The sequence below is a fragment of the Cebus imitator genome, unplaced genomic scaffold (assembly GCF_001604975.1).
Source record: "Cebus imitator isolate Cc_AM_T3 unplaced genomic scaffold, Cebus_imitator-1.0 Scaffold56, whole genome shotgun sequence".
Taxonomy (NCBI): domain Eukaryota; kingdom Metazoa; phylum Chordata; class Mammalia; order Primates; family Cebidae; genus Cebus; species Cebus imitator.
Window position 1 is genome coordinate 3,339,921 of NW_016107371.1, and position 14,860 is coordinate 3,354,780.

The window sequence follows — 14,860 nt, forward strand, 5'->3', positions numbered from 1 at the left end:
TTTTGGAATTAAGAAAAGTAAATTGAGTAGCAGTTCTACTCAATGCTTATCAAATATTACCTTTTTAATATAAGATTTAGAATCTTTCCCCACCATGTATTCAAATAGTATCTTTAAAGTAATTTAAAACTTTAACAGACTAAGTTCTACAAAGAAAAAAAGTCCTTTAATATAAAAGTAAAATTAAACCCCAATTTGCTTCTATCCTTCAACAGGTTCACTCAATTCAAAACCAGTAATGGAAACAAGTTTCTCTGTGGAGATATCTTATATATAATGACTTATGAAGGAAACCCAATAGAAAGTTATAATAATAGCATCCCATTTCTTCCAAGGACTATGTTTTAATGTAAATGTTCTCTTTTGTTGTTAAGTAGGCCTCTATTTATGGATCAGACAAGATTATTCTGTATATTTGTTCTCTCTCATATTGTAATGTTTTTTGATTGGGGAGGAGGGAGATTTACCTAATGCTATGTATATATAATATTTGAACAAGTAGAAAACAAATTAACACAAAAATTATAATATCATTCTAATTTGGAAGTATCACTCTTTATTTTTTTTCACCTAAAAATGAAAACAGGGTTGGTTTTTTTTTTAGTGTAAATCATGCTTTATACAAAGATAGTTTTCCAAACCCATGAGCAGAATTTCCACCAGGCCTCACATGGACCTAAACTGGAAGCCAGAAGGCTGTTGGGAACCTATGAGCTTTCCTTTCCATTTCTTGCCATTGATTATATCTTTGCATGGCTGTTTTTTCCTTTCTCAGCAGCTAGCTCTCTCCCTTGCTCTATTACCTGGACCATGTGACCTGTGGAAAATGGCAGCCAGTGGCACCTAAGTTCACCTATCACAGTTCCACCCACAATGCATGTTTCTGTCTTTCTCGATCCCGCTCTCAAATTCCCAAAGAAGAGTTTTCACTTATCTAATTTGGTCCAATCCAATACAGCCAGAAGGCAAGGCCACGTATATAAATTTAGTTACCAAAAATGCATTTCTGTGGGCAACTAAGAAGGGAAGTGGTTACTGTGAGCTTTGTAGACATCACCAAAGGTGTCTGCTTTTGTCTGGATCATCAAGAACAAAGGATTTGAAGAATCATGTTTTAATATTTAGATTTTGTTTAAATGAGACCAAAAGGAAAGGAAATTTTATTTTAGCTACTTAAATATAAAATTATCAGCCGGGCATGGTGGCCCACACCTGTAATACCAACACTTTGGGAGACCGAGTCAGGTGGATCACTGGAGGTCAGGAGTTTATGACCAGCCTGGGCAACATGGTGAAACCCTATCTCTACTAAAAATACAAAAATTAACTGGGTGTGGTGGTGCATGCCTGTCATCCCAGGTACTCAGGAGGCTGAGAAATGAAAATAGCTTGAACCTGGGAGACAGAGGTTGCAGTGAGCCAAGATTTCACCACTGCACTCCAGTCTGGGTGACAAAGTGAGACGCTGTCTCAAAAAAATAAAAATAAAATACAATTATCAGTTGTTCTCTTATTATTCCTGTAAATCACAGGCCAGGAAAGTAACATGCATTAGTGAAGTAGGACAGGAATAAAACAAAAGGGAAAAGACAAGGACTCAAAGAGCTGGGGAAAGCTTACCTATCTGTAAAAGTAGGATGAGTAGTCAGTTCTAGCTAATTGATGTCAAATGGAATGTCAGTCCAAGGTTGGAACATTTACTTACTCTTTATTTTTTCCTGAAGAAAAGCTATAAATCTGAATGTTCACTTAAAACTTTTCAATTTTAAAATGTTGGCACATGAATAAAAACTTTCAAACATTACTTGGGCCAAACAAAACATTTTTATTGGCCAAATGTGACCTGACATTTAAGACTAACATTTCGCAACTTCTACCAAGGATATGCTTCATTCCCAACTTTTCTCAGTTGTCTTTCTTCTTTCCCATTCTCGTTGTCACCTTGATAGTTTGGGACACAGTAGCTCACCTTTGAAGTGATCTGATAACCTCCCAAACTGCCCTCTCCCCCTTTTGGACCTCTCTACTCCAATCCAATGTCACTGGCCCTATATCAGTTCTCTTAAACACTGCCTTCATCTTAACACTACCTATCGTTCAAAAACGTCAGTAAATTTTCATCTCCTACTGAATAAAGCCTTTAGCCTGACATTCAAATTCTTTAACAATATGAGAGACTTGGGTTTTTTTTATGGTTTAGCATCCCACCTCCCAAGGCTAGTAATTCTATAAAACTGAGCCTTCTTGCTCTTTGTCTCCAAAGTTTTGTTCATGCCTTGCTTTCTATTCTTCCTTTACAACTGTATATATATCCTGTCTACTTGTCCTTCAAAGCCCAGCTCATATCCCATCTACTATATGAAGTCTTCAGAAGCCATAAGAGCTTCTGTAGGCAGAGGAAAAACTGTGTAGCCGAATTGAAAATATTGGCTCCACCTCTTCCTAGCTCTATGGACTAAGAAGACAATTTCTTTCAGCTTTAGTTTCCTCATTTTTATGTAAAGTGTGCATAATAATATGTATCTTGGATCAATGTTGTGAACTAGTATTATGCTTACTATTCCCTTACAATCCCATTTTAAAATATTTTTCCCTTTTTCTGAACATCTAAATGTGTGGTATCTAAAACATGAGCTATTAGCCATATGTGATTATTTAAATTTAAATAAATTTAAAATTTTGTTCCTCAGTCCCACTAGCCACCTTTGTTCAGTAGTGATTACCTTATATCTAGTGATATATGTCTAGCGATTACCTTATCAGGCAGTGCAGAATTATAGAAAATTTCTCTCATTCACAGAAAGTTCTACTGGACACTGCAGCTCTAGAAACTTACTACCACTCATAAAGCACTTAGTGCATATTGCCTTGTATTGTCATTATTTGTGTACTATCTTACTAAATTTAAAAATCATATAATTGGGAATTATGTGACCATGGGTTGCATATTTGTTATCTCTCACAGTACCTTACATCTAGGGAATATTTAACAAATGTGTAGCGAATGAATAAATGAACAAGTACCTGGTCGGTTTCTATGTTCTTATCATGGAATGGAAAGAAGCTAGTAGAGCTGAAAGGGACTATACTGATTAAGTGATTGTTTGCATTCTTGCAGGTACAAGAATACTTGAATGTTATGCATTCTTTGGGCTGCACTTAGAAGTTGTGTATACTTAATATAAACTAGCAGCATAGTTTTCTATCATACATTACAAAAACATGCATATGAAACATGTTTCCTTTCAGGTACCTAGTTGCAATAAACAGAAATCAATTCTAACAATTTAGGCAGAAAAGAAAGGTATTTGCTAAGGGATACTGGATAAGTCATAGAATCTCTAGAAAGGCTGGAAATTCTGCACTATAGTTTAGGAGTGATACCAAAAACCATACTACAGGTTAATCCTGTTCAACTACCACTGCTACTTGGCACAGATATCACAGCTTCGCATCATTGTCAGGACTCATGGTGACTCACTGCATGCTGCTACAGCATCACTTCAGAAAAACATATTCTGGCCACCACCCTCATTAGAATGAAGGCCTATGGTGTCTCTGATTCTTTGCTTTAGTAACTTCAGATTCAGGGTTTGGAAAACTAGTGCCTCAACCATGTGCTTATGCCCTAATTGCAGAGCAGGCTGGAAAAGTGACCCTGACTATTTTAACTTATACAGTTGAAGGATGGGCTGTTTTTTAAACATAGAAGGAAGATTCAAATACTGGTAAGCCAAAAATATTAACAAATATCTACTTTGTAATATAAAATAATTACCAGTGGTTTTAAAAAAACCTAAGCTCAATATGATTAGCTATTTTTAATTTTTTTAAATAAGAATTTGTCATATTGTTATTTTCCTCTTTGTTCATTGAACATAAGCAGACAAGAATGGGGGGAATCTATAGAAAAAATCTAAGGTAAAGAATATGGCATTCTCAATTTTAACTTTTTCTGCAGATTTGACTACCGAAATATCCATGCACTCTCCTATTTTTTCCTTTAGAGTATAATAAATTCCTCCCCAGAAAGACAATCTTAAAATCGTATCCATTTATGACATGCTGGTTGAAATCTGGGAACTTGGAGCAATGTGTATTCCTCTCATATCTAAATATGGCTTTTCATGTTATGGTGACCTGTAAGCCTAAAGACAAATTATCTGCCCCTAAAAAAATCTGATTTAAATGCATGATAGCCACAGAATAACTGAAAGAAAAATTCCCATTTAGAAAAGAGAGAATAGGAAATACAAAACAATCAATCATCTATAGGAATTATCAAATCCCACTCAGTAGGAATGGCAGAGATTGACCGTAGAGTATGTTTCTTAGTTTACTCATCTGGCAACCCTGGTTCTGTTTTTAGGGAGGTGTTTCTTTGTTGTTTATTCTCTATGGCCATGAAGGTTTGTATTGAAAAGATGGCTCCATAGCTGTCATAGCCTGCTTCTTTCTAGTACACTAGGTTTGGAAACTCAGTTGTTTGTCTTACGGACTCAACAGAGTTTTGTAAGGTAAGGTAGTAATTTTTTCTTTACCAGTAGTGCAGAAATTCAGTAGGGTTACATTCTGTTTGCTTCAAATCAGTTTCAAGTGTGAGTCTCTTCAACTAAATGCTTCATTAGATACAAGTTTCAGCCTAAAGATTCCAGTCTTTTAGTTTCTAGCCTCTGTGCCCTATGCACTTCCCTTGCTTTCAACTTAATGGCAACCACCTTGATACCATCTGGAAAAAAGGATTTGGGCAGGAAGGCAACCCCTTAGTTCAATTTGGTCAGTAGGCTCCCTCCCCTTACATGGCAAGACCTGTTATTTATGCATAGTTTTTTTCTGCAGATTTATGATAGTTTTATATGTTATTCAGTTTCCAAAACTCTTTTATGCAGATTATAGGATCTGATCCTTTTTCAACACTATTTATTAAACACCACTGCATGCTGTATATGCTATGGCATAAGGTAATTATGATTCCAGGTTTGCACAATAGAACTCTGACCTACAGAAATATAAGTTACCTGCCCAAAATTTGCAAGTAGTCAAATAGGAACTTGAACTCATATTATCTGATTCTAAAATGGCATGTTCATTTGATTATAAAATCTTGTCTCAAAATATCTAACTTGAGAGTTATGAAGAGGTTGGCAATATTTCACATCCATTCTTGAGAGAGAAACAGGCACAGGTATCAGTAGACTGATTCATGATCAAGTACAGATATGAAAGTTAAAAAAAAAAAGAGCCAAGGACTAGGGTAGTGAATATGCAACGCTATCTAAGTAGTTCAACTGTGGATCAGGAAGGATTACTTTCTAATTGGCTTTTACTCAATCCTCCTTAGTGCAGTAGTAGCAACATCAGACAAGAAGAACAAGAAGGTACCAAAAAATGACAAATGCCAAAAGAATAGCAATAACAGCTATAATTTCTTATATTTAAATGTGTTAAGAATACCAAAATGATATGCCTTACTTTTATGGAAAAAATATAATTATCTTAGTGCAGAAGAATTGTAAGCTTTATTTCTTCATAGGGTTTTATTTCTCATTAAAAGTCAGTATTAACAATTACAAGACCCCATAATGGGAAATGTGCATGCCAGTCCTCTGGTTTGATCCCTCTGTTTTGCAGATGAGGATTAAAACACACAAGAGGTCAAGATCCTTTTCAAATCCACATGTTGGCAAATCTGCAGTTTTTCACGATGTATTCAGTCCTATTGACAGCTGTGGTATCATTTGATGAAATCTCCAATTTTTGGTGTGGGTTGGTCCAAAGTGACATGCTGAGAGATTGAAATGCATATGTATATTGTAGGAAATAACTGTTTCTAGCACAGTTGTTTCCATTTTTATTATAAATACTGTTACCATCATGTTCTCAAAGTTGGAATTTAGCAAGGAAAGTGACATTTACCCATTTTTCATGAGAGAATAACAACAACAAAAAAGAATGATCTGAGTTTCAACAGTATCCACAAAACAATGTATTTTAAGTTTGTTTGGACATGGAAGGAGAACCTGAGATGAGGTTTCAAGTCACTGATTATGCTGGAATTATAAATTTGTGTTCAAAATACTAAGTGAAGATGCAAGTCAGCATGCTTTGAGAAAGAAGGATAGGTTTTGACATTGCCAAAATTTGAGGTCAAATCTCATCTATATCATTAGTCAACTGTGTGAATTGGGCACTTTCCTCATATGGAAAATGGTGGTAATCATTACTGCCATACAATCTTCTTATGAGGACTAGAGATAGGTAGACTTTACATCCAAAGTAGCTCCACATAGTCGCAAGTCATGAAACAATAGCTCTTTCCTTCCTTTGTTCTGAATTGAGTAGTTGAGTTTTTTCATGACTTTTATTTTGAAATATTTCAAATATACAAAAAGGAATAATACAATGAGCATCCACTATGTACATTGATAGACTCTACTGACTTTATCTTCTCTTTCCCTCTTTTGACTCGTACACACACATGGATTCACAACATATACCACACACACGTGGTATGTATTTTTGCTGAACATTTGAGCATACGGTAAGTTGCAGACATCATGATAAATGATTAAGTATTTTTAGCATACATCTCAAATTAAATACATATAAACATAAAATTAACCCAAAAAACCTTTTATTATCTCATATTCATTCCATATCCAATTTTCTTTAGTTCAATTATCCCCCCAAAAAATGTTTCTTATAACTTTTTATTACTTTTCTCCTTAATCCAGGATTCAGTCAAGGTTCATTCATTGCATTTGGTTGTTATGCTTAATATAAAACAGTACTTTCCCTTTTGTGTTTCATGGCATTGACTTTTGAAGAATCCAAACACAACTGTCTTGTACAGTGTCCAACATCCTAGATATTTTTGATGATTTTCTCCAGTCCCTGTATTTCCGGTAAACTGGAGGTTAGACCTAGAGATGCGATTACATTGAGGTTAAATGTCATTAAGTGATGTAACTTTATATAGTCCATCAATAGACACACATTGTCAAGATTTCTTACTCCTGGGCATGCTACATTTCATCACTTGGTTAAGTGACTGCCAGTTTCTCTGGTGACTGCCAGTTTCTCTCTATGGAAAAGATATGTTTTTCCCTTTATACTTACTATGCAATATCTGGAGTAATACTTTGGAACCATGTGAATATTCTGTTCTCCAAAAATTATCCAATAATTTTAATATCCAGTGTTGACTCTTGTCTGAATCAATTATTACACCAGGACTGCGAATTTTAATTGAATTTTTTGAACCATAGTCAAACTTAACACACTTAAAATGTGTATTAATTCTGTCCTTTTACATTATGTTATACAGTCTATATTAATATAGTATTGATAACATTTTCTTACATACTGCATTTTCACATATGACATGACATTTTCTACTTTTCTATAGGGAAGTATTTTCAACTTATGTATTTTTTTTTACTAAAAGTAAGTGGTTTTATTAATGGGCATGTGAATACTATTATAAGTCATACTGCATGTTAATTTTATATACAAAGGTCAGATGAAAAGTAGTTATAAATGTAAAAGAAGATCAGGAATTAGAGAAATAAAAAGTTTGTTTCCAAGAAGAGCATGAGGAGACATGATGACTAATGTAATGTGGTATCCTGGATCAGAAAAAAGTGCTTTATGTAAAAACTAAGGAAATCAGAATAAAGTATAGACTTTAGTAAATAGTCATGTATCAATATTAGTTCATTAATTGTCACAAATGTACCATACCCATGTAAGATGTTGATAATAGGGAAAATTTGGTGTAGAGGTGCTAGAATTCTCTGTACTATCTTTGGCAATTTTCCTGTAAATCCAAAACTATTCTAAAATCAAATCTTTATGTAAAATTATTTTACTGTTTTAAATGTGAATCTGAATTTTAAGAATATGATTAAAATTTCTTTAAATATACTTATAAAACAAAAGCCATGAAAACAGTTATAAAATAGAATATCAAATTCAGAGTTTTTAACAGAGCTGTATTCAAAATTGCTAATTTAAAAATGATGTTGAAAACAAAAAACAGACAAATTTAAGACCTTATTTACAAGAAAATGGAATACTGTCTATTGTATGTATCTGTCAGAATAGGTTAGGTTGTAATAACAAACAACTGAAAGTATTAATGGTTTAACACAAAAAAATTATGTCTCACTCCTGCTACATGTCCATTAAAAGTCATATATATGACTGTTCTCAGGCTGATGGAAGGAAAACTAGTGAGACATGTATCAGCTGCTAAATCTTCTACCTGGAAGTTACATGGGTTAGTTTTGCTCACAGTTCATTGGATAAGCAAGTCACATGACCACACCTAACTTTAGAGGTGGGAAGAAAGTGAATACACATGAATAGCCCTAACATCTACCATAATTCCATAATCGTGACCCCTGCTTGAAGCTCACCGTGCTGTCACTCTTAGCTATATAACTTTTATAATATTACATAATTGTGACAAAGCTTTTGGAATGAATGAATTTGTGTTAAACTCTGAAACAATTTTGAGTGTCACTTGTTAGTTTTTAATTTCAATTTTATTTTAATTGTAAATGCAGAGCCTGAATTAGCCCAAACAAAATTGTTGGCTATTTGTCTTTTTTTTCAGGCTTTTAGAGATTTGAATTATATTTATGATAGTAGCAAGACCTGAGAAACCCAAGTGTATGAGCTTTTTACACGCAGTTATAATAATCCTTGACAGTTTCCCCATATTGAGGTCTTATAGGACCAAACATAAATATATCAACATCTTTCATGTCTTGATATAAAATGGGACAGAATTTATAAAATCTGCTGATGGCACTATTTACAATAGCAAAGACTTGGAGCCAATCCAAATGCCCATCAGTGATACACTGGATAAAGAAAAGGTGGTACATATACACCATGGAATACTATGCAGCCATAAAAAGAATGAGTTCATGTCCTTTGCAGGGACATGGATGAAGCTGGAAGCCATCATTCTCAGCAAACTAACACAGGAACAGAATTCCAAACACCACATGTTCTAACTCATAAGTGGGAGTTGAACAATAAGAACACGTGGACACAGGGAGGGGAACATCACACATTGGGGCCTGTCAGAGGGTGGGGGTAAGGAGAGGGAGGGCATTAGGATAAATACCTAATGCATACAGGGCTTAAAACCTAGATGATGGGTTGATAGGTGCAGAAAACCACCATGGCAATGTATACCTACGTAACAAACCGGCACGTTATGCACATGTATCCCAGAACTTAAAAGTAAAATTTTAAGAAAATCTGCTGATGGGAGGGAAGTCATGTTCCACAGAGTCTACCACAGAGATTGATGAAGGTGCTGGAGACAATTGTTATATTTAAATTTTAGGAATTAAAGGAGCAAGGTGGAAGAGAGTAAAAATTTATAATTGTTAATGATTCTTAAAGATGAAAAAGTCTTCTACCAAAGACAAACTAGCTAGTCAGGACCTCAACTTTCTCATTGCTGCAGTAAGGAAGTGCATAAACTACATAGACGTACTGAATACCCAAGATTGCTTCCTAAAACCTGTGATTCAATAATTTTAGAAATTCTCATTGTAATGCATTTTTAATATTCTTTAAATGTAAGGCAAATGGTTTTCTAAATTATACTCACTCTGAGAAATGGTAATTTTGAATAAAATGCAAAAATAGCAACTTGTTAAAGCATATAAATTGTGGTCCAAACTAAAATGTAAAGTCAGTTTTCATAATCTGCCAACTATTCTTCATCCTGTTTCCATAAATCGTTTTGCATATTGACATTGAGAAAACCCTGAATCCAAAGTAAGCCTATCTGCAGTAGCTGAGACCTTGCAGGTGGGAGCAAGCAGGAATGAGTTATGTGAATCCAAGATTTGAAAGGAGGTCACCATGACATTAAGTTTGACCATGCGTTGTAAGCCCTGCCTTGGGTGGGACTTAGAATAGTTTCCAAGTCAGTATTAGAGAGGACCTTTTAGTTTTTGTTGTCATGTCACTGAAAAGGTTTTCTGATTTCCACTTATTATTAGGGGAAACTGACCCTTTGGTCTTTTGTTTAATCAAATGGCTTTACTGAGGGTGCCAAGTAAATGAGTCATCAGACTAAGCAGAGCAGAATAACAAGGACACCTCCTGTGTTCTGCTTTCTGCCTGTGATGTTTTGCAGTTCGTGAACTCGATTTTTTACCTGCAGGCATCTTCTCCAAATGTACTTTGGCTTAAAATACCTAATACCAAAATGAGTGGTTTAAGGGCTCAACAACAACACCATCTGGGCCTTACCTGAGTGTCTCTTAATGCCTCAATACACACACACACGCACATGCACACACACACACATTATACATATATGTTTATGCATGTGTATATTTATGTGTATGTGTGTATGTATGTGTATGTATGTGTGTATATTTATGTGTATGTATGTATACTTTTTAAAAATGTACACTTTTTAAAATAATGGCTAAGTTTTTACAGTTTTGGTAGTCTATCCCTAAATCATAATAGGATATTTTAATAAGCCTCCTCCTTTAAAAAACATGTCTACAAAGGACTCAGAACTTACCTTGTTAGTTTTATATTACAGTGTAACAATTATCACAAATTTAACAGCTGAAAACACCACCCATTTATTAAATCACAGTTCGGTAGGTCACAAATCTGGCATGGTTAACTGGGTTTTCTCTCTAGAGCATCACAGGGCTGAAATGAAGATGTTGCCTGGGCTGAGTTCTTGCCTGGAGGTTCTGGGGGAGAAAATGAGCTTTTAAGGTCATTCAGGTGGTGGACAGAATTCCTTAAAGGTGCAGACCCGAAGCCCTCATTTTCTTGCTGACTGTCAGCCAGGCATCACTCTCAGCAGCTAGAGGCTGCTCTCTCATCTTTTCCATGTGGCCCCTTCCATCTTCAGGCAGACAGAGGTACATTGAATTTTCTTGTGATCCACGTCTCTCTGATTTCCTCTTCTGGAACCAGCCAGAGAAAGCACTCTGCTTTAAAAGGGCTGGTGTGGTTCAGTTAGGCCCGTTCAGATAATCTCCCTATCTTTAGGTCAACTGATTAGTAAACTTAATTACATCTGTAAAATCCCTTTTACCATGTAAAGTAAAGTAACATAATCATGGACGTCATCTTAGAATTCTCCCTGCCACATTTACTTTATATAAATCTTCACTGTTATATAGATTCAGTTTTTAGGTTGAATAATGTGACAAATCATTTGAAACATTAAGTGTGAATCATGGTAATGAATGACATTCAAGTTAAATTAGTTTTATTGTGCATGTAACTAAAGAGTTTGTGGTGTTGAAAAATAAATTACTTTTAAAATAAGCCTATAAATGTTTTGATAAGGAACATTGAAAAAGACATGTATTAAAGAGCTACTATAAATGTTCAGTATATTAGTTGGATTTATTTGATTCTGTCAGATGATAGTAAGTAGCATATCTCCTCAGGGTATGCTGTTAATCGTGGTCTTGGTTATGCATTAATACATAAACTCATGGACATTAGAATTCAAAAGCATTGGAAATCATCTGCCTTCCTCCCCCTCCCTTTTTCATAAATGAGGAGCCAGAGACTCAGAGAGGGGATATGACTCAGAGAAGACAATAGATTAGTGGTAGAGTCAGGCCTAGAATACATATGATGCATTTTCTATGCATCAGGCACTGTCTTAAGTGCTTTAGATGCATCGTTTTCCTTAATACAAAAATTCCTACCTCAGTCCTAATCAAGTAGCCATTATTATTATTGTTGTCATTCCAGTTTGAGGAAACTGAATCACAGAGAGGGTATGTAACTTGCTCAGTGTCATCCACCTTGTAAATTGTAGAGTGGAAACTAAAAGAGAAGGAGTTTGACACCAGGACCTGACCCCTTCACTGTGCTCTGCTTTTTCCACCCCAAAAGCTGCTTCTAATAGGGCCTTCCATATGCAGTTACAGCATTAGCATAGTATAATCTCCATAGACAGCTGCACAAGCTCCCCATTTAGTTATATTCTGACAATGAAGTACTGAATAGCAGAAAAATTGGAGCCTGGAAACTGTCTACCAATGCTGGCTCTGTCACTTACTATGTGGCTTCAGGAAATTATGTAATCTTTGGGGTCCTTAGATGCTGTATCTGTAAAATTGGGATTTTTAGCATTGTTATGAAGGGGATACATCTAAGAAGCAGTCTGTAAACAAAAGAATTACATGCTCATTGGTTTATTCATTGACAAATGGTGCTTATTCTCATGACCCTATCATGGCAAATTTTCAAGCGGCTTTAACTGTGATAGAGTCAGACCTTAAATTAAAAACTGTAGATCTTTGACATTGCAGAGGCTGTATTCTGAGATCTTTAAGAATCTCATTTCCTTTCTAAGTTGTATATTTCTTGTATATATCCCCATTCCACATGCTCAAATTTCACTGAAGTTGTATGTCTCTCACTTGATGGCAATTTTTTCACAAGGGCACTATTTACAGGAAACTAACATTAAAGCTACATGGAGAGAGATACTTGTTCAAAATTGCATTATTTCTTGTTTTGGATTTTTTTGTTGTTGTTGTTGTTTTTTATTTTGAGACAGAGTCTTGCTCTGTCACCCACGCTAGAGTGCAGTGGTGCAATTTCAGCTCACTGCAACCTCTCCTTCCTGAGTTCAAGTGATTCTCCTGCCTCAGCCTCTTAAGTAGATGGGATTGCAGGTATGTGCCACTACGCCCAGATAATTTTTGTATTTTTATTAGAGACACAGGGTTTCACCATGTTGGTCAGGCTGATCTCAAACTCCTGGCCTCAGCCTCCCAGAGTGCTGGGATTACAGTTGTGAGCCATTGCATCCAGCCTACTTTTTGATATAGTTATTTGAGGACCACTCAAATGAAATCATAAATATTAACTTCATGAATACCAGGATGTACTCTGAATCCTCATTCTTTCATTTCTCCTTAACATTCTCCCTCATTTTAAAAAACATATATGTGCAGTTTGGGGTTGGGTTGGGGGCTGGGTTGTTGTTTGTTTTGTTTTGTTTTTTTCTACACCATTTGAAAGTAAATTGCAGGTAGTATAACATTTCAGGTCTAAATAATTTAGCATCTATCTCCTAATAAGAAAATTCTTTATAATACGTGCCATCTATTATCCACCTTAAACAATAGCAATTTTTAACCTCATCTAATGTCAAATGCATATTCAGATTTTCCTTAACTTGTCCTAAAATTACTTTTATACTGTTTTGCATATGGGGCTTCTTGTTTTGCTTTCCCAAACAAGAAGTTCAAATACACTCGTAGCATTTGATGGTTAAATTTCTTCAATATATTTTAACCCAGAACAATTCCTTACCTTATTTCTTTGTTTTCATGATGTTAACTTCTTTTAAGAGACTAGGTCAACTCTTTTGAACAATATTCCGTGTTCTGGATTTCTCTGATTATTTTGTGTATGTGTCTGTCACATATCTTGTTATTCCATCACCTGTTTTTCACAACTTGAAATTGGCTTCAGAGACCTGATTAGAAACAGGTTGCATGTTTTTGTCTAGAACAACTTGACAAGTGATACAGTATATTTTATATCCAGAGGTGCATGATTGTCCTCTCTTAGTGCTGCTAACTTTGATCACTTGATTAAGATGGTGGCAGCCTGGTCTCCCAGTGTTAAAGTACTTTTTTTTCCCTTTAACAATTAGAATAATTTATGGAACAATTATTTGGCTCATATGAGTATCCTTTTCACAATGTTTCATCTAATGGTGTTAGCCTCCATTGATGAGCCTTGCTTATATCATTTGTTCCAATGGAGGTTGCAAATTGGTAATTTTAAAATTGTATTCCTTTGATATTTATTAATACTCTACTGTAAAGATCTTTCCCTCATTAATAGGGATGCTTTGTATCTTCTTACAGCTCATATCAGTAAAACATGTTTACTATCAGTTATCTAAAATATCAGCCTTACATTATAGAACTGAGTTATAGACCCGTCATAATTTATATTTTATATGTACCTAAAGCATTTTGGTGTACATTAATGTTGGAAGTAGAGAATGGATGAAATTTAAAGCAGTATTTCAAAATCCTAAGTGCCTATAAGAGACTTGGTGAAAAGAGATTTCAACAAATCATTTGCAATATCAGCAAATATTTATAGACCTAAAAAGAACTTATTAATAACAAGCACTAATAGAGCTAACTATATGGTTGTATCCCAAAAAACTGTTAATACACACAGTGTGGATAAATATTTAAGCCTGACAAGAAGTAATCGCATACAAATCATTTGGACTATCACCGCCTGGTTCCAGCTTTGGTAGTCTCTCAGCTTCGCATCTCAAGACTCATAGCTTTCATAATTTGGACTCAGTTTTTTGTGGAACCCGCTCCCCCGTGACTTTACATGTGCTTTGGTCATTGCACCTCCCTTAAATGCACATGGTAATCCTTATCTTTGCACTTTGCCCATGCTGTTTCTCTTGCTTAAGCAGCTCTCTTCTCACCTCTCCTTAAGTCCCAATCTGCCTATATTTCATGCCCAGCTCAAATCCCACGCCTTCTATGAAGTGCCTTCTTCCCTGACCTCTCTAGACAGTACTTCCTATCTCTGTCACATCTGTAGTACTTGACTCAGTTTCATGTTGGGTCTTCTAATTGGCTTCTTCACATCACCCAACTATTAAAGACCCTTGAGGACATGACTATCTATGAACAAAAAATGAAAATCTCTTTTCACATGATTTTGCTGGGTTTTTGCATTCCCCTTTAAAAATCTTCCTGAAAGTTACCAATAGATGTGAAACTGTTAGCAAAGTAGGCTTTCTCCTTTGTATAGATTCTTTTTCCTTCTAATATCTGTCACC

General features: G+C 35.2%; 1 protein-coding gene across 50 annotated transcripts in view; it reads left to right on the forward strand.

Annotated features, from left to right (window-relative positions):
* The window catches only part of RIMS2 (regulating synaptic membrane exocytosis 2), a 688,984-nt gene that overhangs the window by 663,781 nt on the left and 10,343 nt on the right, over window positions 1-14,860 (forward strand). The window lies entirely within an intron of this gene.